Raw genomic sequence first — 24551 nt, forward strand, 5'->3', positions numbered from 1 at the left:
ATAATAATAATAATAATGAAAGTAAAATTTAAAAAAAAAGGTATAACCAGTCCACCAATTCTATTACTTTTCTACTGTTGTTTTTAAGAAATTTGACTTAATAGAGGCTTACAAGCGGCTCCTTAAATAGGAGATAGGAGAACTGAATGGAATAGACCTAATTCCCCAAATATTATTTTAAAATTTACTTCAGAAAGATAAGAATTAGTTTATACTTGAGGAATATTTTCAAAACTGAATTATAAAATGAAATTTTAGGAGTTGATTTTTGACTTAGGTAACCAGTATTTGATGATTTTCATGCTCATACAAATATTATCAAATTGAAACATCTCTTTTTCTCTGAAAGGCCAACTTTGTTTCTCTGTGGAATTCCTCACTATTTTATGTTTGGTCACATATAAAAAGTTTGTCTTTTTGAGTTCCCCCTTTTCTGTAGATATTCTCCTTGGCTTTTCACCATAGTTCATAGATGTTAGATCGTCTTCTCCACCATGCGTATTATTCAGGTAATGAGTGCTCTAAAAGCCCTGACTTTATCCCTATACAATCTATGCATGTAACAAAATTGCACGTGTACTCCATAGATTTGTACAAATTAAAAGGAGGAAAAATATTATTGGTCACCAACAAAAAGAGCACATGAATTGGTGAATCTTATCTAAAAGGAGAACTGTGAGGCAATTGATGTATTAATTAGTGTAATGTGGCAATCATTTCACAATGCATGTGTATGTCAAATCATTACACTGTATATCTTGAATATATCCAACTGTCATTTGTCAAGTATACCTCAATAAGGCTGGAAAAAATGGGAAAATAAATAAATGAAGTGATGAGCAATAATATTTTATAAATATCCTTACTTGAAAGAATATTTTCTCTTTGGATTTTTTCTGATCCAAGTAATTGCAATTGCAAAAACCAGGAATCACTAATGTAGAGATATGGATAGCCAATTTGGGTTGCTTATACTATGACTATATCAGAAATGCAGCTTATTCCTTTCTCCAAATAGTCCCTGAGATTTTGCAGATGTAGGTCTTAGTTTGTGGCTTGCATGCAAATATACAAATCTTGATTGTAGGCATAACCCCTTTTTTCCTATAGATAGTTTATGAGAATGTTGCAATCAAAACTATGTCCTAACATTCCCAGTGTGCTCCTAAATCCCATGTCCCAGTTAGAATTTAGTTATGTGAGCAAACTGATTTCACAATGAGTCCATGAGATAACTGAATCTGTCTCTAGAATTTTAGTGTGATAGTGCTTAATAGCAAATGACCATTTAAGGTCCCCACCCAATCCTAAAACAGCCTTCTGGATTCAAGAATCTATATAATAGCTGGTTATGCCATCATTTAAGGCCTTTGTGTTGATTATGGGAAACATAATGAATGCAAAAGTTATAATCCTTTCAAAATATTTTTTGTTGGGTTGTTACATACAGAGTCTCGCTCTGTCACCCAGGCTAGAATGCAGTGGCCTGATCTCAGCTCACTGCAACCTCTGCCTCCCAGGTTCAAGCAGTTCTTCTGCTCAGCCTCCCAAGTAGCTGGGACTACAGGCACATGCCACCACACCTGGCTAATTTTTGTATTTTTAGTACAGACGGGGTTTCACCATATTGGCCAGGCTGGTCTCGAACTCCTGACCTCATGATCCACCCTCTTGGGCCTCCCAAAGTGCTGGGATTACAGGCGTGAGCCACCCTGCCCGTAATGCACTCTTGTACTTTAAAGGAAGAAATGAAGAACTAAAGGAATGAAGAAGCCAAAAGATTTTATAAAGGCAGAGCTATATATATTAAGCCTTCAAAGCTAAACTTGTTTTTCTCTAGTTGTCAATGTCCCAGATAAAAGAAAATTTGATCTTGATTAGTCTTTTATTAAATAGACTAATAAAAAATTAAAATTATTATGTTTATAAAATGTATTTTGAGTAACATGGTTCAGATATTTTCATATAGCAGTATGCATAGATTGGAGATTATATAAACAGTTAAACCTGGTCATTGTACTACTTATAACCTTAAAAGGAAATTTAAAAAAGTATAAATGGGAATAGGAATAGATTACCTATTAAGAAATGATATGTTATAATATCAAGAATAATTTGCTTATTTCTTAATGATCTCAACAAAATGTGTTTTTTAGAGATTTTTTGAATCAGAAAAGTGTACCTATAACATATTCTATCTAACAACTTAAACTGGTGATAAAACTGGAAATAGAAAAGAATAAAGATTGCTTCTGAATAGAAAATGCTTAAAACCAGCAGTATTTATTGATATTTTGTGCAATAAAAGAAAATGAAATATGCAATTATTTCAGCTGCTTTCTCTGGTAAAGCTGTTTTTAAAGAAAACTTCTTAAAGCTATGGCTAACCCAGCTCCCACGTGAAATGACTTTTTTATGACATTTTCAATGTACCTTAAATGCATGTACTTCTAGTCTAAATTATTAGCCTAGGCTACTTTACTCACCTCAGATAGCATTTTTCAAGAAATAAACTTATGTACAGCACAAGTGGAAAATAAAACCACTTTCTATTTCTTCATTTATAGGAGGTTGAACTTCTCTGGAGTGCTAGAGCTATAGATTTTTCTGGATGCGTGCTTCAGAGTGAAGTCAAGTGATATTACTTTTCTCTTAAATTACCAACCAACTGAAAAAAAAATCATTAGTTCTAAATTTCGAATTCCACCAATATCATAAGGTATACAAAAGCACTTTGCTTTTCACCCTTTTTTTTTTTAACGTTGTCTATATGGGAATGGACAACTCTTGATTACTACAGCTAAATTGTCAGTTTTATGAATTACTTCCTATAAAAATGACCTCCTCTGCCCTGCAAGTATAGTTTTTGGTTTTTGTTTTTTGTTTTTTTGAGATGGAGTCTCACTTTGTCACCCAAGCTGGAGTACAGTGGTGACATCTCAGCTCACTGCAACCTCCATACCCCGGGTTCAAGCAATTCTCCTGCCTCAGCCTCCCGAGTAGCTGAGATTTTAGGTATGCACCACCACACCTGGATAATATTTTCGTATTTTTAGTAGAGACAGGGTTTCACCATGTTGGCCAGGCTGGTTTCAAACTCCTGACCTAAAATGATCCACCTGCCTCGGCCTCCCAAAGTGCTAGGATTACAGGCGTGAGCCACTGTGCCCAGCCAAGTGTAGCGTTTTTTAATGCAAACAAGTATATGATAAAGAATTTAAAAGGAGGCTGCAAAAGGTCAGAAAAATTGTACAAACCTATTTCAACATGGAGTTCTTTCTTGAGTCTCTTTATTACTTTCACATTTCCTGCAGAAAGCTAAAAGTTCACTAGCAACAGTGCATAAAAGAAATAATAGTAAGGCGGTGTAATCACTAAGGAGCTGAAGCACTGGCATCTCTTAAAATGCTGGATTACCTCAGTGCTGATCAGTGGAAAATCAAAAAGGATGAGAAGGATGACAAACACTTTTGAGCTCTGAATGAAGAGGATACTGCCTTGCTGAAAAATCATGGTCAGAGCACTTATTCTAGGCAGATTAAGCAGGTTGAGAATGACATTGAACAACTTCTTAAGAAAATTAATTATCTCAGTAGTATTAAAGAGTCCGACACTAGCCTGGCCACCAGCAGCACTCTGGGATTTGGCTGCAAATAAGCAAATGCGCCAGAGTGAACAATGTTTACAGGTTGCAAGGTGTAGAAAGATAGTAAATGCTGATTCTGAGAACTCAAAATACATTGTCAATATGGAGCAGATTGCTAAATTTATGGCGGACCTCAGTGATCTACTGACGTTGAGGCAGGGATGAAATTTGATGGGGAAGAATGTAAGTATTAAATTCATATTCCCATGCTTTATAAGATTGACCCAACAATTACCACGATGCCGGTGGAGTAAAAACCTGATGTCATATACAGTGGTGTTGTTGGCTGTAGGGAACAGATTGAGACATTGTAAGTAGTTGAAACCCCACTACTTCATCCAGAGAGATTTGTTAACCTTGGCATGGAGCCTCCCAAGAGTGTGCTCTTTGGTCCACTAGGTGCAGGCAAGACACTCTGTGCTTAGGTGGTTGCTAAATAGGACTGATGCTTGCTTCATCGAGTTATTGGATATGAACGTTTACGGAAATATATCTGCAAAGGGGCTGGAATGGTTCATGAGCTCTTCCCAGTGGCCAGAATGAGAAATGCCTGCCTTATCTTCTTTGATGAAACTGATGCTATTGGAAGAGCTCAGTTTGATGATGGTGCTGGAGGTGACAATGAAGTACAGAGAAAAATGTGGGAACTAATTCATCAGTTGGATGGCTTTGACCCTCAAGGCAATATTAAGTGCTGATGGCCACTAACAGACGTGATACTTTGGATTCAGCACTGATGAAGCCAGGGAAATTGGATAGAAAGATTGAATTTAGTTTACCTGATCTAGAGGGTCAGACTCACATCTTTATTTTTTTTCTTCTTTTTTATTATACTTTAAGTTTTAGGGTACATGTGCACAACGTGCAGGTTTGTTACATGTATATACGTGTGCCATGTTGGTGTGCTGTACCCATTAACTCGTCATTTAACATTAGGTATATCTCCTAATGCTATCCCTCCCCACTCCACCCACCCCACAACAGGCCCTGGTGTGTGATGTTCCCCTTATTGTGTCCATGTGTTCTCATTGTTCAATTCCCACCTATGAGTGAGAACATGCGGTGTTTGGTTTTTTGTCCTTGCAATAGTTTGCTGAGAATGATGGTTTCCACCTTCATCCATGTCCCTACAAAGGACATGAACTCATCATTTTTTATGGCTGCATAGTATTCCATGGTGTATATGTGCCACATTTTCTTAATCCAGTCTATCATTGTTGGACATTTGGCTTGGTTCCAAGTCTTTGCTATTGTGAATAGTGCCGCAGTAAACACACATGTGCGTGTGTCTTTATAGCAGCATGATTTATACTCCTTTGGGTATATACCCAGTAATGGGATGGCTGGGTCAAATGGTATTTCTAGTTCTAGATCTATGAGGAATTGCCACACTGACTTCCACGATGGTTGAATTAGTTTACAGTCCCACCAACAATGTAAAAGTGTTCCTATTTCTCCACATCCTCTCCAGCAACTGTTGTTTCCTGACTTTTAATGATCGCCATTCTAACTGGTGTGAGATGGTATCTCATTGTGGTTTTGATTTGCATTTCTCTGATGGCCAGTGATGATGAGCATTTTTCCATGTGTCTTTTGGCTGCATAAATGTCTTCTTTTGAGAAGTGTCCGTTCATATCCTTCGCCCACTTTTTGATGGGGTTGTTTTTTTCTTGTAAATTTGTTTGAGTTCTTTGTAGATTCTGGATATTAGCCCTTTGTCAGATGAGTAGATTGCAAAAATTTTCTCCCATTTTGTAGGTTGCCTGTTCACTCTGATGGTAGTTTCTTTTGCTGTGCAGAAGCTCTTTAGTTTAATTAGATCCCATTTGTCAATTTTGGCTTTTGTTGCCATTGCTTTTGGTGTTTTAGAAATGAATCCCTTGCCCATTCCTATGTCCTGAATATTATTGCCTAGGTTTTCTTCTAGGGTTTTTATGGTTGTAGGTCTAACATATAAGTCTTTAATCCATCTTGAATTAATTTTTGTATAAGGTGTAAGGAAGGGATCCAGTTTCAGCTTTCTACATATGGCTAGCCAGTTTTCCCAGCACCATTTATTAAATAGGGAATCCTTTCCCCATTTCTTGTTTTTGTCAGGTTTGTCAAAGATCTGATAGTTGTAGATATGTGGCATTATTTCTGAGGGCTCTGTTCTGTTCCATTGGTCTATATCTCTGTTTTGGTACAAGTACCATGCTGTTTTGGTTACTGTAGCCTTGTAGTATAGTTTGAAGTCAGGTAGTGTGATGCCTCCAGCTTTGTTCTTTTGGCTTAGGATTGTCGTGACAATGCGGGCTCTTTTTTGGTTCCATATGAACTTTAAAGTAGTTTTTTCCAATTCTGTGAAGAAAGTCATTGGTAGCTTGATGGGGATGGCATTGAATCTATAAATTACCTTGGGCCATATGGCCATTTTCACTATATTGATTCTTCCTATCCATGAGCATGGAATGTTCTTCCCTTTGTTTGTATCCTCTTTTATTTCATTGAGCAGTGGTTTGTAGTTCCCCTTGAAGAGGTCCTTCACATCCCTCGTAAGTTGGATTCCTAGGTATTTTATTCTCTTTGAAGCAATTGTGAATGGGAGTTCACTCATGATTTGGCTCTCTGTTTGTCTGTTATTGGTGTATAAGAATGCTTGTGACTTTTGCACATTGATTTTGTATCCTGAGACTTTGCTGAAGTTGCTTATCAGCTTAAGGAGATTTTGGGCTGAGACAATGGGGTTTTCTAGATATACAATCATGTCATCTGCAAACAGGGACAATTTGACTTCCTCTTTTCCTAATTGAATACCCTTTATTTCTTTCTCCTGCCTGATTGCCCTGGTCAGAACTTCCAACACTATGTTGAATAGGAGTGGTGAGAGAGGGCATTCCTGTCTGGTGCCAGTTTTCAAAGGGAATGCTTTCAGTTTTTGCCCATTCAGTATGATATTGGCTGTGGGTTTGTCATAGATAGCTCTTATTATTTTGAGATACGTCCCATCAATACCTCATTTATTGAGAGTTTTTAGCATGAAGGGCTGTTGAATTTTGTCAAAGGCCTTTTCTGCATCCATTGAGATGATCATGTGGCTTTTGTCATTGGTTCTGTTTATATGCTGGATTACGTTTATTGATTTGCGTATGTTGAACCAGCCTTGCATCCCAGGGATGAAGCCCACTTGATCATGATGGATAAGCTTTTTGATGTGCTGCTGGATTCAGTTTGCCATTATTGTACTGAGGATTTTTGCATCAATGTTCATCAGGGATATTGGTCTAAAATTCTCTTTTTTGTTGTGTCTCTGCCAGGCTTTGTTATCAGGATGATAACTCATAAAATGGGTTAGGGAGGATTCCCTCTTTTTCTATTGATTGGAATAGTTTCAGAAGGAATGGTACCAGTTCCTCCTTGTACCTCTGGTAGAATTCGGCTGTGAATCCGTCTGCTCCTGGACTTGTTTTGGTTGGTAAGCTATTAATTATTGCCACAATTTCAGAGCCTGTTATTGATCTATTCAGAGATTCAACTTCTTCCTGGTTTAGTCTTGGGAGAGTGTATGTGTCGAGGAGTTTATCCATTTCTTCTAGATTTTCTAGTTTATTTGCATAGAGGTGTTTATAGTATTCTCTGATGGTAGTTTGTATTTCTGTGGGATCAGTGGTGATATCCCCTTTATCATTTTTTATTGCATCTATTTGATTCTTCTCTGTGTTCTTATTTATTAGTCTTGCTAGCAGTCTCCCAATTTTGTTGATCTTTTCAAAAAACCAGTTCCTGGATTCACTGATTTTTTAAGGGTTTTTTGTGTCTCTATCTCCTTCAGTTCTGCTCTGATCTTAGTTATTTCTTGCTTTCTGTTAGCTTTTGAATGTGTTTGCTCTTGCTTCTCTAGTTCTTTTAATTGTGATGTTAGGGTGTCAATTTTAGATCTTTCCTGCTTTCTCTTATGGGCATTTAGTGCTATAAATTTCCCTCTACACACTGCTTTGAATGCATCTCAGAGATTCTGGTATGTTGTGTCTCTGTTCTCGTTGATTTCAAGGAACATCTTTATTTCTGCCTTCATTTCGTTGTGTACCCAGTAGTCATTCAGGAGCAGGTTGTTCAGTTTCCATATAGTTGAGCAGTTTTGAGTGAGTTTCTTAATCCTGAGTTCTAGTTTGATTGCACTGTGTTCTGAGAGACAGTTTGTTATAATTTCTGTTCTTTTACATTTGCTGAGGACTGCTTTACTTCCAAATATGTGGTCAGTTTTGGAATAGGTGTGGTGTGGTGCTGAAAATAATGTATATTCTCTTGATTTGGGGTGGAGAGTTCTGTAGATGTCTATTAGGTCCTCTTGGTGCAGAGTTGAGTTCAATTCCTGGATATCCTTGTTAACTTTCTGTCTCATTGATCTGTCTAATGTTGACAGTGGGGTGTTAAAGTCTCCCATTATCATTGTGTGAGAGTCTAAGTCTCTTTGTAGGTCTCTAAGGACTTGCTTTATGAATCTGGGTGCTCCTGTATTGGGTGCATATAAGATTCATACTTGTTCATTGGATGTTGAAAGATACCAGATTTGCGTGGTTAGCACAACTACATCTAAACAGCACTGGGGCTGAGATTAGAAGCTTTTGTGTAGAAGCTGGGTTTTTTTGTTTTGTTGTTTTGTTTTTGTTTTTGTTTTTGGTTTTGGTTTTGGTTTTGGTTTTGGTTTTGAGACTGAGTCTCACTCTGTCATCCCGGCTGGAGTGCAGTGGCATGATCCCGGTTCACTGCAACCTCTGCCTCCTGGTTTCAAGCCATTCTGCTACCACAGCCTCCTGAGTTGCTGGGATTATAGGCATGTGCCACCACGCCCAGCTAATTCTGTATATTAAGTAGAGACAGAGTTTCACTATATTAGACAGACTGATCTCAAACTCCCGATCAGGAACTCTCGATCCCTCAGGTGATCTGCCCACCTTGGCCTCCCAAAGTGGTGGGATTACAGGCGTTGAGCCATGCCCGGCCAAAGCTGATATGTTTTTGATCACAGCATGGTAAAAAAAAAAAAAAAAAAATGCTACTGAGGATTGCTTGGAAGACGTAAATAAGATCATTACCTATTACGCCAAATTCAGCACTACTCACTGGTAACGTGACACAACTGAGCCCTGAAGGCTTTCAAATGAAAACACATCTTTTCATTGGAATCCTAACCTTTTATGGAGTTGCTAATAACCACTTCACAAAAAAGGCTTCAACATTATAAAATGATAATAATAATAGTAATTGTCATTTACTGAATACGTGATACTTGTGCCAAGTTACTGTGCTGGCCATTTATGTTTATTTGATAAATATTTATTGAGTACCCACTATGAATTAGGATAAGGAAGATGATCACTGCCTTCAAGGAGCATATAATCAAATATAAACAGATATGCCCAAGGCAATGATAAGGAGACTCATTGGGAATTATGAAAGCACAGACTAGCCTGAGGTAAAGCTTTCTGGAAAAGTTTATGATTGAGCTCCATATTAAAGAAATTAGAAGATTGCATTTGAAGATGAAGAGAAATGACATCCTAAGCAATGAATTTGTGCGGACAAAAGCATTGATGAGAAAGCACTATCTGTGTTCAAGGAACTACAAAGAAGTTAGTATTTGAAAGGTCAGAACTGAGAAGACCTGAGGCTGGAAAGGTATGAAGGGTTAAAATCATGCAAGAATTGACATGACATTTTGAGATACCCAAACTTTTTTCTGTAGGTGAGAGAAGTCAATCAAGACTTTGAAAGGCCATACATGGCATATATGCATACCTTACATACATGTCAGGGTACAGTTTGTATTTGTGAGGATGTATTAGTTCAGGCTGCCCTGTCAAATTGTCATAGATTGGGAAGTTTAAGCAACAGCAATTTATTTTTTGCACAGTTTAGGAGGTAGAGAAGTAAATCATCAAGGGGCTGGCAAAGCAAGTTTTACCTGAGGCCTCCTCACAGCTGGTAGGCAGTTGCCATCTTGCTGTGTGCTCACATGACTTCTTTGTGGGAACAAAGAGAGAGTAAGCTCTCTGGTGTCTTTCCTTATGAGGGCACTAATCCTATTATGAGGATTCTACCCTCATGACCTCATCTAACTCTCATTACCTCCCAAAGGCCCCATTTCCAAATACAATCACATTGGAGGCTAGGGTTTTGACATGGGAATGTATTGAGACACAAATATTGAGTCCATAACAGGGGAGAAGGAAAGAAACAGAAGAGCAGCTGTGAGGTGAAATCAGTGGGTTTGAGTGGTTGATTGATTGATTGATTGTAGCTCAGAGAGAAGATACAGTCTACTTTTTTCTCTACCCATTGTAACCCATCAACTCTATGCCACCAGGTGAGGCTACTGCACTAGTCTTCATCCTAGTTCCCTTCCTGCTCTTTACCCAATCCCCACCATGGTCTCCACTACCAGCCCTCATTCCACCACCCTCCTTAGCACTATTCAGCTCTTTTCTAGTACCTGATTCTCTCCCAATTTAGGACATTTGCACATTCTAGTGGAAAAAATAGGTAAGTATACAAATAAATGCAACTCAATATGCTAAGTACTACTGAATCACAGAAGTTACTAATGGTAGTATAGTTAGTTCTGTTATAAATATGACATACGTGTTCCTGAAAAATTATCACACCATGTAGAATTATACAATTTAAAAAACACAGGGCTAATGATAAAATGGGCTTGGAGTTCAACATTCAAAAATTTTGTCACTGCCATATTTTTAAAAATAAGAATCTAATGAAAATGACAATGTGTGTGTGTGTGAATAGTTAAGAAACACATAAATGGGTATACCCACACATAAGTTGGTATTTTTACCATAAAATCTGGTTTGCTTCTGGAAGTGAGTATTAAAAGGGTTGCAGCTTGTGAATTATTAGGAAGTAGGAGGACGGTGAGCTGAAACCAGAGGAAAGGTTGTATTAGGTGCAGATAGTTGTGGCTTATAAAACACCCAGTGAATGGAGAGAGCTGGTGCATGTTTGTGGTATGTGTGGATTAGGGTACATTTTGTGTATCTCCACTTAGCTTGGACACAGCTGGTGCAGTTTTTTGCATTCCCCTCATGTTTCTAATGGAGGAAATCATGCATAAGCAACCTTAATTTTTTTCTTTATATCAATTCCTTTAGAACAAATTTACTTTTTCAAAACAAGCATTATAGCAAAACTGACAATAATTGTGCCTTGAACAGTTGGAAAAGGTATCACAAAAGTGGTGAAGTAAACTGAGCCTTCTAACATGAAAAGCTATATATCAGCAGAAAAGAGGAAAGGGAACCAGGCCAAGGAAACAACATGCATAGAGGGGACCAAGTGTGAAAGAGAACATCATGTTTGGCAAGCTGCCAGCATGTTATTTTGCTATATTAATACATCATATTGTTTGTTTGTTTGTTTTGAGACTGGGTCCAGCTCTGTCACCCAACCTGGAGTGCAATGGTGCAATCTCAGTTCACTGCAACCTCCACCTCCCAGGTTCAAGCAATTCTCCTGCCTCAGCCTCCTGAGTGGTTGGGATTACAGGTGCACGCCACCACGCCCGGCTAATTTTTGTATTTTTAGTAGAGACTGGGTTTCACCATATTGGCCAGGCTAGTCTCAAACTCCTGACCTCAAATGATCCTCCCAGCTTGGCCTCCCAAAGTGCTGGGATTATAGGCATGAACCACCACACCCAACCATTACATCATAATGTTTTTAAAAGTTTTTTCAAACATATTTTCATCATCATAAATGTTGTAATTCCCTTCCTTTTCCAACATTTGATTCTTTATTTCTTATTCCCCCCAATGATGGGAAAAATAATTTGACTTCATTTGATGTCTAAAACCTTCATTTTATATATGTGCATTTATTTTTGTGTAACCTACCTAATAACATGGCAACACTGTAAAAATTTCAAGTACTTTCACTCTAACTGAATTAACTTTGCCTTGATATTAAATATTACAAATAGTCTTTCCATGTTAGAAAATATCTTTCACATACTTTGAAATGACAAAAATGGCAACTTCATGAATTCTAATCCAGGGGTAATCATGTTTTCATTTTTTGTGTTCTGATATATTACAAACTTGATGGTTTAAATTAATGTTAATTAGAATTTTTAATTCAGCCAAAGAAATATTGCTCCTTGAGGTTTAATTTAACCTATTCTATTTCAAATTAACAAAATACAAAATGTGTTCTTATATTACATGGATTCATTAAATCAATTAACAATCGCTTGTTAAATGCCTATCATATGCATAAAATGATCTTAGGGTCTATGAGTCTATTTCATTTCATGTCTTATAATTTCCAACGTTCCCTCTTGTTGAGTATTGTATATCTGTACTCAGAACACTCTTGATAGAAGCACATCTAATGGGAAAAAATACCAGAGTGAAAACAACATTATTATTTCACTCAACTGATTAGGTTAATTGATTTCCTGATAGACGCAGGCCTTATTCCACATAGATGATCAAATTTATTATAGTTTCTGATCCTTTGAGGATACTGAAATCTAAGTTTTACAGTAACTTACTGCTTAATATAGACAAGTATCTTGTTTAGCTCAGTTACTTGAAACACAAAAAATTGAAATACTTAAAAAATGTGTTGCATAATTGGCAAAATCACTGAACCTATTCCAACTACTTGTAGTACACTGAATTTTTTAGGGTTCTGTGAAGTACTTTGCAGAAGTCTTCTAAAAACTTTTTATTTTCTGCAAAAATTCTATAATTTATTTTGTTTGGGTTATTCATTCACTCACTACCTCTTGAAGACACTGTGTCATTGAAATTGCTAAGATAGTTAATGTAATGACTCTTATAATGCAAGCTCTGTTAGGTAAATCCTTTGATTCTTATTTTTATTTCTCACGATCCCATCCACCTTTTTGCTCAGTTCATTTTTTGGGCACTTTACAGACAGAAATAATATGAGAAAGATAATATATTCATAATCAGTTAATTCTACTCTTTTTGGGGATAAATAAAAGAAAAAGAATTTAAATGGACTAATGGACACTCAAAGTATTTCATTTATTTGATTCCTCTCCCAATTGCCATTGATGAACTAAGCTACTACTCATTCCTCATAGTTTTTTTTTCTTTAACTTCAGAATGCATATTTGTAATATGAAACAATTCTGGATAAGACTTGCCTTTCTGTGTTAAATAATATGTAATATTCATCAGTATGGAATTTATTTGGAAGAGGCCTTGGAATTCCATAATCTAGAATGTTAGGTGACAAAATAACAAGATACAAATAAAGGCAAATATGTATCCAATAAGATGATTTCAAAATATACTACAATGTTATAGTAATCGAAACAGCCTGATGCTGGCATAAAAACAGATATATAGATTGAAGGAACAAAAGAGAGAACTCAGAAATACAACCACACATATGTGGTCAATTAAAGTGTGCCAAGAACACACAATGGGGATAATCACTTCAATGCATGTTGCTGGGAAAACTGGACATCTTAATGCAGCAGAAGAAAAAAACTTGATTCTTGTCTTACCCTATATACAAAAATAACTCAAAATTGATTAAAGATTTAAACATAAGACCTGAAACTGTAAAACTACTAGAAAAAAACATAGGGAAAAAGCTTTTTTTACATTAATCTGGGCAATTTTTTTTACTATAACCCCAAAAGCACAGGCAACAAGAGTAAAAGTAGAAAAATAGGATTGCATCAAACTAAGAAGCTTCTTCACAGCAAGGGAAACAATCATGGAGTGAAGAGGCAACCTATGAAATGGGAGAAAATATTTGCACACAATACATCTCAAAATGGGTTAATATCTAAAATACGTAAGAAACTCGATAGCTATTGTGAATAGTGCCGCAATAAACATATGTGTGCATGCATCAATGCTAAATGACGAGTTAATGGGTGCAGGAAATCAACATGGCACATGGATACATATGTAACAAACCTGCACATTGTGCACATGTACCCTAAAACCTAAAGGATAATAATAAAAATAAAAATAAAAAAAGAATTAAAAGAAAATGTCCTTGAAAATTTGAAAAAAAAAAAAAAAAGAAAAGAAACTCAGTAGCGAACAACAAATAATCTGATTAAGAAATGGTTAAAGGGATGTCAAAAGACATTTCTCAAGAGAAGACATACAAAGGGCCAACAGGTATATGAAAAAAATTTTCAACATCACTATCAGGAAAATGCAATCCAAACCGCAATAAGATATTAACTCATACACTATTAGACTGACTCATACACATTAGCATGACTATTTTCAAAAAGACAAAAGATAGCAAGTGTCATCAAGTGTAGAAAAAAAGCACTTTTACAGTTGATGTGAATATAAATTGGTACAGCCCTGATGGAACAGTATTGAGGTTCCTCAAAAAATTAAATCTGGAACTGCTACATCATCCAGCAATTACACTACTTGTTGCATATTGAAAGGAAATGAAATCAGTATGTGGAAATATCATCAATCCTATGTTCACTGTAGCATTATTCACAATATCCAAGATATGAAATCAACCTAAGTTTCCATCAGCGAATGAATGGATAAAGAAAATGTGGCACATATAAATACAGTGGAATATTATTGAGCCTTAAAAACGGAGGAAATCCTGTCTTTTATAACCACATGGATGTATTTAGAGGACATGATGCTAAGTTAAATAAGCCAGGCACAGAAAGAAAATACTACATGATCTCATTTACATGTGGAATCTAAAAATATCAAACCCATAAAAGCAGATAATAGGATGGTAGTTGGCAGGGGCTGAGGAATGGGAGAAATGGGAAGATAATGGTCAAAAAATATAAAGTTGCAGTTTTGCAGGATGAATAAGTTTGGGAGACCTAACCTACAGAATGGTGGCTATAGCTAGTGCTGGGAGAGTTGACCTTAAATGGTCTCATCACAGAAAAATGGTGATGGACGTGTTAAGTGGCTTCATTACAGTAATCATTTCTTAATTTGTATGTATATCAAAACATATACAATTATAAATTGTAAACATATACAATTTTTATCTGTTAATTATACTTCAATAAAGCTAGAAAATTTAAAAACAAAAAAGATTTAAAAATAAATTTCTAATGTAAAAGAACTATTGTTTTTAATAAAATTAACTGTTTCTCACATGCAAATAACATAGAAATAGAAATCCATCTTTAAGTCTTATAGCCAAATATTAAATATTTTAAATCAGAAAATTAAAGAGAAGACAGTGGATGATAAATTCTAAAGCTGGATTATGAGGACCCAGATTTTGCAGATATCGGTGATATCATCCATTAATTCACATTTTAAAATAAGTTTATCAGTGAAGCAAAGTTATAGAAATATAACTGTATACGTGGAAAATGACATAACTACTTTCAAATGGTGGAATTGCTAATTTTTTTTATCTTTGTAGGACTGATTTTTGAGGTTAAAAGGAAAAGAAATCTAGCATCTCTAAGCATTTTATAGTAATAACATTTTCCAGGCAAGTCAAAGCACTGTTTGGAGAATTTCCACATGGCTGGCATTTATTAAACCTAAAAGTTAAAATTACTTACTTTAGTTTTATTAGACTGCAAACATTTTGTATTGTTTGTCAGGATAACTTTATATGGGATCTAGAAATGATAAATGGGCTTGTGATGAACTCTCCTGAAGGAAAGCCAAAGGGACTTTGGTTTCTGTCATATATAAAATATGGCATTCTGGTTTACAAGGAGGTTATCTTTGTCCGCAGATCACTCTTGAGATAGAATCTGGGGCATTCTGGCCATCTCTGGCTATTTGCAAGTACAGATTATATTTCAGTTCTCTAAATGTTTTTGCTGGAAGAAAATCTGTGCACTTTAATCATAGTTTATTTTCATCATTAAGTAGTTGAAATGACAGTGAATTGAGAAAGATTCAAAAACAAAGAGTAAGACTTCCAAATCGTTATCTGATTATATTCCTAAGGAGCTAAGCACAGCCCCATTTAATTCAAGAAAGAGCAAATGAGCACCTTCTAAACTACATATGCTGGGCTTTCTTCTTCTCCACACCCCCCCTCCGCCCCGCCAAATCTTGTATAGAAGTGGCGAGGCCTATAGCAGATGGATTCCTGGGGTGCTAGGAAAGCAAAAGAAGAGAGCGAGTCCCCTGGAGAAAAGGCAGGAAAGGGATATTCCAGGTAGACAGAAAGCACATGCAAAAGAAGTGATACTAAAATCACTGGAGTAAGAAAATATAGTCCAATTTTCTCATGTGCATAGACACAAAAATCCTAAACAAGAGCAAAATATTAGCAAATCAAATGCAGTGACTCATAGAAAGTATAAAACATCATGACCACATTGGGTTTATTCTAGAAATGCAGATATGGTAAAACATTTAAAAATATACCAAAATATTTCACAATAAATGAGAAAAATCATACATCAATAGATATATTTGACCAAATTCAATATCCAATCATGATTTTTAAAAAAAACTTTGGAAAATTAGAATAGAAGGGATGTCTTTAATGTAACAAGTTTCTGAAAATAGAAAAACATGCACATGAGTAAAATCATGCTTAGCAATGAATTATTGAAACTTTATGCCTTGAAATGAAGACTGAGAAAAAGATGCACATTCTCACCACTTATATTTAGTATTACACTGGATGTCATAGCCGTTGAAGAAAGAAATAAAAACCATCCCCATTTATAGACAACTTGATTGAGCATATAGAAAAATCAAAAACAATATAGACTGCTCAGTTAGAGTTAAGCAGTTCCAGAAGGTCAATATACAAAGTCATTTTTCATTCTATGTACCAGCAATAGCAATCAAACATAGAATATGAAATTTTAAAGGGGTATCACTTAGAATAGCTTTTACAATTCTAATGTTTCAGCATAAATCTAATGGAAGGTGTGTAAGACCACTACCCTGAAACCTGCAAAACCTGTTCGTGGATTTGAAGACCTAAAATATCATTTCTCACAAATTAATCTATAGATTTAGTGAAATACCTATTTCTCACAAATTAATCTATAGATTTAGTGAAATATCTATTTCAACTATTTCTGGTATTCATCCTTCTGCTGCAGAAACTGAAAAGCTAAAAATGCAAAGTATGTAGCATTATTTTGTATGTGTATGTTGTAACAGGTATGGCACAGTTCAGGATCTGGCTGTTTCTCTAAATACTTGAGTCTTGTTGATTGTAGCAGTGACAGTGATGGCAGATTATCTGGATGTGTCAATGTAATCACAAGAATCCTTCTACTAGAGAGGAAGGAGAATCAAAGTAAGAAAAGGGAGACATGGTAATGGATCCACGAAGTGAGATGATGCACTAAGTTGAAGGAAGAGGCCGTGAGCCAAGGATGGTAGGTAGCCTCTAGAAGTTAGAAAAGGCAAGCAAACAAATTATCTTCTGAAATCTTCATAAATTACATAGCCCAACCAACACCTTATTTTAAATGTCTAACTTCCAAGATCATCAGAGTAAATTTGTGTTGTTTTAAATTATCAAATTTGGGGTAATTTGTTAAAGCAACAATAGAAAACTAATACACTCATTCAATTCATAAATATTTGTAGAGCAACTAATATATCTCAGACACTGGCTGGCTGTTGGGGATAAATGTATTAGCCCATTCTCACACTGCTAAAAAGAAGTGCCTGAGACTGGGCAATTTAGAAAGCAAAGAGGCTTAATTGACTTACAGTTTCACATAGCTGGGGAGGCCTCACAAAACTTACAATCACGGCTGAAGGGAAAGCAAACACATCCTTCTTCACATGATGGCAGGAAGCAGAAGTGTCAAGCAAAAGGGGAAAAGCCCATTATAAAACCAACAGATCTCATTAGAACTCACTCACTATCACAAGAACAGCATGGAAGTAACTGCCCCCATGATTCAATTACCTTCCACTGGGTCCCTCCCACAACACGTGGGGATTATGGAGAAAACAATTGAAGATGAAATTTGGGTGGGGACACAGCCAAACCATATTAGTATAATAGCAAATGAAAACTTGAAGAGGAGAGAATATTTTTAGACTCATTTTATGAGGCCAGCATTACTCTGATACCAAAGCCTGACAGGGGCACTACAAGAAAAAAAAATTACAGGCTGATATTTCTGATGAACATAGATGTAAAAATTCTCAACAAAATAGAAGCAAATAAAATTCAACAGCATTTTAAAAGAATCAGTGATCATTATCAAGTGGAATTTACCCTGGGATATAAGAATCATTCAAATATGTAAATCAATAAATGTGATTCACCATATTAACATAATGAAGGAGAAAAACCATATGATCACCTCAAACTCATTCTTATAACAGTCCTATAAATATATAATAGTTGAGGAAACATTTATAGATGAGGAAACTGTGGTATGAAAATATGAAGTAACTCGACCAAGATCACACAGCTGACAAATGGCAAAACTGGGATTTAAATAAAGCAAGACAGTGTGGTTCAAGAACCAAAGGTGTTAAACCATCACATTTGTAATGCCTATAGAATTTAAACAGAGTTTTACACAGGTATTTGGTCTATAAATATAAATTTAGTAAGGAAACTAAAAAAACAATGGCATAAAAGCCAAGAAATTGATTTTTCAGGAAAAAGATAATTAACATTGTCAGATATTAACTAGTATCAAGAAGAATTAGGATTAACCAGAAATGCCTTGACTTGGTATTTTTATTATAAAAGTTTTCTTTTTTCCATTTTCTGAAGCCATATTGATTAATCACTTTTTCTTGATTATGTGTCAGGTCTTTACACATATGTTTCAGCAGTTTGTTTTTATTTTGAGTAATTTTTTCAGCTGTCACTAACCTGTTCATGTCATGGGCACCAACTCACATACATCTCAGCTTGCATTTTTATAATATCCTCTAAGACATAAATAATTTATTCTGCTTCTGCTGAAAATTTCCAAAATGTCATGCCCAGTGATCTGCATGGAATTAATTCTTGTCATATATTTATTGACATATTACAGGGCCTTCTATCACCACTGACTGCCACTTTTCAAAACTAGAACCATTATTTCAAGTGTCAGGGTACTGGTTACATTCATTCTATTTGATATAAACAGATATTTTAACTGGTAGTTTTATTGAAATATTATTTTTGAAAATCTTACGAATCACATATCTATTATAGGCAAAATTTTATGGCTATTTTATCTTTGTCCCCTTGTATCTTGGACAATTATGTACTTAGTTCATTGCATGAAGTGGTGAGGTATAGAATTCTATTTACTAAGTATTATTTTATTCTGAGTAATGAGAAATTGTTTGCACTATGATCACAAATTGGTAGCAAACTTAGCAAAAAAAGCATCAACATTATTTGTTGAACACCAATTATGTATCATCATCCTGTTCTTAGATCAACATAGTCCACTGAACTTTCTACCCCTCTCTGTAATTCTCTCACTAATGCTTAATTATTGTTACCCATGGCTCCATTCTTTAAACACTCCTCATACAGAACTCATTCACTCAGCCTCAGAGAAGAGTGGACCACTCATTGTCAAGGGCCATTTTTTTCAATACACTGTCATAGGACCACAAATCTGCTATGAACAGGATGATGAATCACATGAATGAATATATTCTGTAAGTTTGTGATCAGTTGATTAGTGTCTGTATTCCCCAATAAAATAACAGATATATGAACAATCGTGTCTGTTTTTACTTAGCATTACATCAACCAGATGACAAAATTTAAGTACACAAGGTATATTATTTAAAAACTGAAGTTAAATTCATTTAATTTAAATGAGGGATCATATGTTAAATCCTAAATGTTATAATTTAAAAAAAAAAGGTTAATCTTATCCAGATGGGAACATAGCTATTTATGCTACTGAAAACACATGTGATCATCAACCCAAGAAAAAGGCAACCATAAAACCGAAATTTTTTCCTCATTGAATCAAGATTAGGTAGTCACAAGCTGAAATCTTGGTTCCTTCTTTGTTATACTATTTTCCTACAAACGTTTCTTTAAATGGTCTTAGAAGCTGGGAGCCAAAGGTTTTTAAATTTGAATAATCACCTTTTCACATGCTGTATTTGTGTTCATATTTTGTGAATCCTCCAATGATTCATTTAAGTATTTATTGTGCTCTCCAGGTGAGCTTTCTATAGCTTTCCAAGGCATGATCTAAAAATATTAAAAATAATACAAGATTTTGTGTTTGCCAAACTAAAGAAGTTTTGAAAATAAAATATGAGACTCTTTTTTTTTCCCACCATAATTTGTTTCTGTATCTAAGGCCGTTTAAGTAAACATCTAAAAATGGTTTTAATAATGGTAAGAGAATCATGAATTTCATTTACATATTTACTGTTCACATACTGCTGTGCTGGTAATGGCAAATGCAGAGTTTATTCAAATAGTTGTCTTTGAAACACATATAAGAGGTCAAAGAATATCCAGGTGGTTCTGAGCCCTTTAGCAGACACAAATACACACAAAGTGAGGATTGGAGATGGATTTCTGAAATGCCCTTGGGCTATGTAATGCTAAATTATACCTGAAAATTCATTCTATTCAACTCAGCAGGCTGAAGTAGCTCATCAATGTGGTGTAATTATAACTAAATAGGAACAGGAAAGGAATTAGGAGGACAGGATTGCTGTGTATAATACTTTTGTAGACAGGCTGAAATGAATTCTATTAATATATAATATTTTATGCACATTTTAAATTGGAAATAATTAGAAATTTTGGAGTAAAAATGTTGACATTATTCTTAGAAACAAAAATGCTGAATATGATCCATAAATCGAAATTGATATTTTTAAAAGTCCATAAAGAATTACATATCATAGTATTGGTCTTTGTCTATTTTAAGCATTATATTTTTAAACTATGAACAAATCTTCTTAATGTCCAGACCAACATTTTCAAAATTGTTTGGTTATGTGTGTGTATGGGCATCTAATTTTCTGACATAATGTTATCTCTTTTTAGTTGGAAATTTGCTCTGGGTCATTCTAACCTACTTGATTATTTTCTCTGAAGAACATTCTCCAAGTCCATAATGGACCTTAGATTAGTGCAAATATATCATTTCAGTGGACTTCATGCACCAATTAGACTTTACTTGAATATCTTTAGAATCACAATATATGCACCTCTAGAATTTTTTTTAACTTTTAATTCAGGAGTGAAAGTGCAGGTTTGTTATACAAGTAAACTTGTGTCATGGGGGTTTGCTGTACAGATTATTTCGTCACCCAGGTATTAAGCCTAGTACCTATTAGTTATTTTTTCTGATCTTCTCTCTTCTCCCACCCTCCACCCTCCAAAGGCTAGTGTCTGTTTTTCCCCTCTATGTGTCCATATGTTCTCATCATTTAGCTCCCACTTACAAGGGAGAACACACTGTATTCTTTATCTGGAGTATGAGGATAGGTAAGTATCAGAATGCCTTTGCTATTGAAATCTCACATATCAAATATATTCTCCCATTGTCTGACACTTTAAAAGCATGTATATTTGCCAAAATGACAATAACTCCAATAATTCCAACTAAAGTAAAATCCTAGATAGTGTTCTCTGTTCTCAACGTTTTCTGAATTTGGTTTCTTTGACCATTAGTTTTACAACACATGAGAGAGTGGTATCATGAACTGGGTACAGCTTTTGCAGCTCACAAACTTACACACTCCAGCTCTGCTTCTTTCTTGCAAGCTCTTTGAACTTGGCCCTTGTACCTCAGTTCCCTTATCTGTAGGATGAGGACTCCTACCACACGTCACTGCTTTAAAATTAAAGCAACATAAACAAAATCCCTCACACAAAGCAAGCACTTAATAATTGTTCATTTTTATGATTCCATTTAGCTTCTGTAATTAATTAGGGAACTATTTTAATTAAAATACCTCATATATATTTAATTCATTGCTTACATTATAAAGCTAACATTAGTGAACTCTAGGGGTGATGATGTAAAATTATAGAGTCCCAGTGATAATAACATATATTCTTTGAAGCAGAATATGCAAGGTATCATACAGTAGAGTGCAGAATCCCAGTTCATCTTTTTTTAGCATCATGTATTTATTACCTGCCTTACACCAAGAAGAATTTGTGCCCCACTACCACATATATAAAATAAAGTAGAAATACAATGAATTTTATATAGATAAAACACAGCAGAGGAAAGAAACCCCACAGAATAGAAAGATGAAACCGGATGCTCTAGTTCAGAGTCCAGAAAGAAGAAAGTAAGGGCAAGTTTCAGGAAAGACAGATATTGACTAAGATAGAATCAGCCAGGAAAAGAGAAAGGCAGAACTCTGAGAATTCAGCAGTGTGTACAATAGGATACTTGCTACTTTATGTCTCTGCCTTCCTCTACTTCACGTGCCACTTGCTGGTCCCCACCATTGTCCTGAGTCTTCTGTGCTTGGTTAAGAATTTTCTCCAGCTACAATCTGGCCACTGAAGTAGGACGCATCCTGCAAACACCTCAGAACCCTGTTTTGCTAGGAAGCTTTACCACTCACAACCCTGTGGCTTTTAAGATAGGTAGGTAGGTAGGTAGGTAGATAGATAGATAGATAGATAGATGATAGATAGATAGATAGATAGATAGATAGATAGATAGATAGATAGATAGATAACAGATGAATAGATAGTAGATAGATAGATAACTATATATCCTATTCTGTAAACTCTTTCATAGTAAAATTCTATGCATAATTTTCATGATCACAGAAACTAATATGACTTCAAGGATGTTTTAATTTCTCACCATGATTCCCTATAAACTCAGTACTATCCCTTCATCTCAGGACACAGTGGAGATGCTCTGAGACAAAAGTTGTGAGCTACTGAGGAAGAATTTTTTATAAGTAAAAGATCTCTAGAGAGCATGGTACAGCAATTCTCCCACATCATGCTTGTCTAGAGCACTCCAGCTGTTATAACAAAATGCCATACACTGGGTGGCTTATAAACAACAGAAATTTATTTCTCAGAGTTCTGAAGTCTGAGAAGTCTAAGATCAAAGTGCTGGCAGATTCAGTGTCTTGTGAGGGCCTTCTTTCTGGTCAATTGAAGGCAACTTCTCTTTGTGTCCTCAGGTGGAAGAGGCAAGGGATCTCTCTGGGGTCTTTTTAATAAAGGCACTAATCACGTTTGTGAGGGTTCTGCTCCCATGACCTAATCACCTCCCAAAGGCCCCACCTTAAATACATCACAGGAGGGATTAGGTTTCAACGTACTAATTGGAGAGGAACAAAAACATTTAGACCACAGCAATACACACCTCTAATAAACTATATAATCACTTCCATATGTCTGTGAGGTAGTTTGTTGCAGATGATAGTACCTTTTATGTGGCTATCATCCGAAAAGAGACCTTGTGCCTTTTTAGGTTCAGGATGATTTTACGTTATACCTTTAAGGTAAAATATAGCCAACATTTATTAAAAACATGTTGAAGGGTGGTAAATTATTTACATAGGCATAAGTAATTTCCTTCATACTTTTAAGTATAATTGCTAGGAAATTAAAGACATTTTTCAACTCTTTTGTAACCATTAAATACTTGAACCCATCCAAAGGATATGATAAAGAAGATAGAATTTCATTATCCTTAAAACACTGCAAATTTATCCAAGTATAAATGAGAAAACCAGGCAACCAAGAAGATAAAACTAAGTCTGGATAATCAAATTTAGGCTACAAAAAGATAAAACTCAGATAAAATTGAATGGAAAGCATACAAAGAAAGAGAAGCAACAAAAGCAAGAATGCTAAAAAACAATCACCACTAAGGAGATGCAGTAAAAATAAAATCAATTGTAATATGAGTTATAAAGGAGAAACATTTTATCTGTGTTTAATACCTGTAAGTATTAAATATTTCAGAATCATAATAATTGTAAAGATTTCTTTGACATTAATGCATAGGAAACTGGACAAATCCAAAGAAATGAATAAAGACTTAATAATAAAACCTAATTATAGTTTAAGCAAAAAATGAAAGTCTCTTCCAGATACATAAAAAAACTGAACAAAACTAAGGAGTACAGAATTGATTTGTTTGCTTATTTCACTTTTAGCAACAGTCAAGAATAAAGAAGTATCTTTCTGGAAATCGTTATTTTTCCCTAATTTGAACCAATATCACAAATGAAAACTTGGACCAAACTTAAGGAAGTCTTTTATTTCCTTCAATTCAAAAAAAAAAAAACAATGATAAATAAAGTAAAATGAGGTGCTGAATGAAAAGACAAGATGTTTTTAATATGATAGCCATTAAATATTTTAGTAACTATTTTTAGATTATCTACTAACAGGACAGCACTTTACTTGGGGCGGATGGATGTGGGTCCAGATCTCCAGGCAGTTGTCAAGACAGCAAGTAATTTAATATAGATGAGTGTCAAAGATACAGATATATATTTGTTTAATTGCTGAAAAGATGGATTGGTGATTGTGCTGGGGTTGAAAATTATTTGGTTGTTATCCTTGAAAAAACCTGAGGAAAGTATTCATATAAAGAATTCATAGGAATTGTATGAATAAGGAGGTGTTTCAAAAGAAGGAAGCATTTATCTCTAAGAGGAGAAAAGCCAGTGTTACCACAGGGGCAGCTGATAAGATAAGGAAGAAAAGGTATGAGAAGGGTCACACCCATACATCAGGGCGCTGGGTGATATGAATGACCTAGGAGAAAGGTTAATGGTGAGTAACTTTACATCTAAACCTGATAAACATTTTCTGTTCCTACCTGAGAAAGGAGTGTTGAGATATCACTTCCTATTACTCTTGGAAGCCCTGATTGAAGCCCCTGCTGGGAGTACATGGTCCAAGTTGCATGACTTCATATACCTCATCTTCCTTCAGTTATCTGTTCAGCAAACTTGTAGGAGCTGTCTGG

General features: G+C 35.3%; 1 protein-coding gene and 1 pseudogene across 20 annotated transcripts in view; both read left to right on the forward strand.

Annotated features, from left to right (window-relative positions):
- The window catches only part of RALYL (RALY RNA binding protein like), a 751296-nt gene that overhangs the window by 488212 nt on the left and 238533 nt on the right, over positions 1-24551 (forward strand). The gene's annotated exons all lie outside the window — the stretch shown is intronic.
- Positions 3197-4054, forward strand: LOC116813371 (26S proteasome regulatory subunit 7-like; annotated as a pseudogene).

The sequence above is a fragment of the Hylobates moloch genome, unplaced genomic scaffold (assembly GCF_009828535.3).
Source record: "Hylobates moloch isolate HMO894 unplaced genomic scaffold, HMol_V3 SCAFFOLD_9, whole genome shotgun sequence".
In the NCBI taxonomy this organism is placed as follows: domain Eukaryota; kingdom Metazoa; phylum Chordata; class Mammalia; order Primates; family Hylobatidae; genus Hylobates; species Hylobates moloch.